The sequence below is a fragment of the Silene latifolia genome, chromosome 8, assembly GCF_048544455.1.
Source record: "Silene latifolia isolate original U9 population chromosome 8, ASM4854445v1, whole genome shotgun sequence".
NCBI lineage: Eukaryota > Viridiplantae > Streptophyta > Magnoliopsida > Caryophyllales > Caryophyllaceae > Silene > Silene latifolia.
The window spans coordinates 19,569,836-19,573,877 of NC_133533.1; positions in this window are offsets into that span (position 1 = coordinate 19,569,836).

Here is a 4,042-nt window from a genome sequence, read left to right on the forward strand (position 1 = left end):
GAAATAGGACGAAAGGTTGGCTCTTTCTTACATATAAAGAAGAAGGACGAGAAGAGGAAGCTATTGGTGCAAAAATAATGGAAATTGGTTGAGAAATAAGGGAGAAAATGGGGGTTGAAGGTCTATGGAAATGGAGGTGGTACGGCTTCAGACATTGTTGGTAGCTGCTGCGTTTTTAAAAAGGAGGAAGGAGAAGGGGTATAAAAAGGGGGGTGGGTACATTGTAATAATAACAATACAATATAATAATAATAATAATAATAATAATAATAATAATAATAATAATATATAAATATATTTAAAGGTAGAGTGTGGGGTGGATAAGGGTGTGTGTGTCGATTTTTGGTTGGTCCGGACTAAAATAGGTACAAAGTGAAATGTGACGGTCTATAGCTAGACGGAATAATGTCTCGAGTTTATTTTAACTTGAGGCGGAAACTAATATTATTACTGTCATTAACTCATTATTATTATCCGACCAAAAATACGTATACATATATTCTTATATAAATTATGTCTTAAAAATATAATTTAATAATACGTATTTTTTTTATATAAACGAGCTTTTATATATTACTTTTATTAAAATCGTGTTTGACATAAAATTAATTAAATTGAATAACTCAAAAATATAAAATAAAGTAATCAGACGGTTTAATAAATTTTAAAATGTCAACTTGGGAAATTCGCGGGTGTTACAATCACCTCACCTTTTAAAAAGTTTCGTCCTCGAAACTTGAAAGTAGAAATGAAAGGTTGTAAAAGTAAAATCGAACCTTTGAAATCGGTAACCAAGACATTAAAAGGTTACTTACTTGTAACAATTAAAATTCTTTCAAAAGTTTCAAATAAATTTTCCGACGTAACAGGTCGAAAGGCAAATCATTTGTATAAATCAAAATCAAACACTTTCAAAAACATCAACGGAGAGTTTTCAAAAGTGTAAGTCTCATTCATGGAACGAAATTGCTCTTGTCGTGCACACAAGAACGCTAACTTTCCAAGTAAAAGACAGATTTAAAACAAAAACCATTCACGACAAGCGTAGAACAAGTTATTAAACGTCTCCAATAACGAGTTCTAACATCCGATCAACGTTAAAATCAAAAGAAAAAGATAATCTACTCAAATTTCTTTTACAAAAGCCAAATTAAAAATGAAGATTTCACTTTCAAACTCAAACAGGAGTCAAGTTTGTGAAAAGGTGACATCAAACTTTGACAAAGAAATCGTAAATAGATCAAAGTTAATAGAAATTTGGATAAAATTTAAAGAAATCTCAGGTTTAGCAACTCAAGACCATGATAAAGAAGTCTATACTCAAAGAACAAATAGGGAACTAAATCAAATTTTCATTTTCAAACCTTTAAAATAGGTAAGGTTTTGTAAGAGTAACATAAATTTTTAACAACGAAACAAAATGGTAGTTTGAAATGTTTAAGAATTTTATGAAATGAAAAGTAACTTAGACATCATAAACACAAAGTACGTTAAGAGGATCCAAACTTAACCAACAGGAAGACTATGACGAACTCTTAAGGGTAAAAAGTCACGGTAAGGTCAACAAGGAGGTCGAGAACATAGAGTTTTATAGCCCTCGGTATCAAACTCAAAGGGAAGTACAACGAGCGAGGAAGAGAGGTATGAACGGTAACGCTTATGGTCAAAGAAGAAGATGAATTAGACAAAAGGAAACGCAGTGTACTCAAACCTCGAACAACAACATCATCCTAAACGGTTCCGAAAACTTCCTAACAACAAAACTCATAATCACAAAGACTTCCACGGATTTCCTCAAAACACTCATGTTACCTCATCCTAAGCAATTCCATGAAACAAAGTACTCCACTATAAGTGTGATCTCACTACTGCAAAACCTCAAACATCTACAAACGACTTCCACAAGATCAAGGTCAAAGTTCCAACAAAGCTATACTCATATCCAACTAGTGTCAACCACGGGTTTCTCAAGATGGTAAAATCCCCAATCAAAGATCCGAATACTAAGCTCTAAATTCCAGAAAAGGGTTCACTACTACAAATCCAGGCAACTACAACGCCCCTTTAACAACGATTATTCACGAAAATCACAATAGACGTTGTAGAATGTATGGCGCGAATTTTACTAAAATAAATTACAACGGGTATTGTTATAAACACCGTTGTTATTAGTTTTAACAACGGGTCACACATTCACAACCGTTGTTAATAATTTGGCGCAAAATTGGCGCAAAGTTAGTGAAAAGTAATCACAACGGTTATTTTGAAACCCGTTGTTAAAACTTATTTAACAACGGGTGTTTTTTACAACCGTTGTTAAAACTTATTTCACAACGGTTGTTGTTTAATAACCGTTGTCAATACCTTCCATACTATAAACCACACAAACACAAGTCCTGCTGAGCCACAAAACACAACCCTTAATACACAAACACAAACACAAACACAAATACAGCAGACAAACAAACACAAAACACATACACACTCTCTTTCTCTCTTTCTCTATTTCTCTCTTTCTCATCGCCGCTTTATCTTTCGCCGTCACCGTGTGATTTCATCGTCTATTACGTTCGTATTTATCAGGTAAATCTCGCCGTCCCGTTAGTTTCATCGTCATTATTTTCTTTTTCTATTTATTTCTTTTGCATGTATGTGTTTTTATCGACCATTATGTTATTTGTTTAAGTATTGTTCGCATAATTAGTTAGTAAAACAATGAAGAAGCAAGATGAAGAAGTAAGATAAACATAATTATAATATATATATATATATATATATATATATATATATATATATATATTTATAAATACATAAATTAAAAAAAAAAATTACATATATAAAAATGCAATTCTTATATTTTCATGGAGGATCTTATTCTGCTCTATCGTATCCGTCCTCTCCTCCTTGGCTATTTGAAGGTTCCGTTCAGCATCTGCTATATCGTCATATAGCCGCAATCGCTTTGCTACGTCAAGCCATCTTCTTTGGCGTGCTTCGGTGCGGATCGAGCATCCGCAAGGTAGCTCCTGAAACTTTCCTCAATATGGAGGAACCGGCGGATGAAGTTGTTGTTGTTCTCGATCATGGTAAGAGTCTTAAGGATGAAATCATTCATTTTGTTGGAGTTTTTGAGTTTGTTTTGAAAGATTAAGTAGAGTTTGTTTTAGCGATTAGAGTTTGGAGATGAATATATGAGATAATGGAAATGTTAGTTGAGATATGCAATGTATTTATACTAAGCAATGTGTGGGTTGAGTTTATTGCTTTTTAATTAATATATATGTTAGGAAGTTGTGCCATAATCATCATCATATCTCTCAATAATGCTGCTTCAAATCCTATTACTAACCCTTCTCATTCCATATTATCCGTTCATATGTACAGTGATGTCGGTAATAATGCATGCATCGAATTCTAACAGCCGTAATTATGCATGCATCTAGTAATATTTAATTTAATTTTTTTATTTTTTAAGAACAAACAACAACGGTTATTTTAAAACAACCCGTTGTCTTTAGTTATAACAACGGTTTTGTATATTAAAACCCGTTGTTATAACTTTCCCCCCAAAATTGAGTCACACTTTCCACAACGGGTTTTTATACATAAAACCGTGGTTAATAGTTTTAACAACGGTTTCCTTAAGTAAACCAACCGTTGTTAAAACCTTCTACAACGGACGCTTTAACAACGTTCGCTTTTTTATATAACAACGATTTTTGACCGTTGTTATAGCCTGTATCTGTAGTAGTGGTTCCTCAAATATTCCACAAGGTTCTCATTTCAAAACAAGGTAGTAACAAGTCAATCCAAAGTTTTCTTTCATGAAAGTCCACTCTACTACCCTCATTTACAACATCATCCCATCATCTCAAGTACTCAATACAACCCCTCAAGTTTATAAAACCATTGGACAAATACTACTCAATACCAAGTCTCTCTCGACTCAAGAATTCTCATGAGTCAACTAATATCAAATCAAATCACCGATACATTATGGTCATCAACATCACAAGGAGTTTTCTTTCAAATCTGATATCCT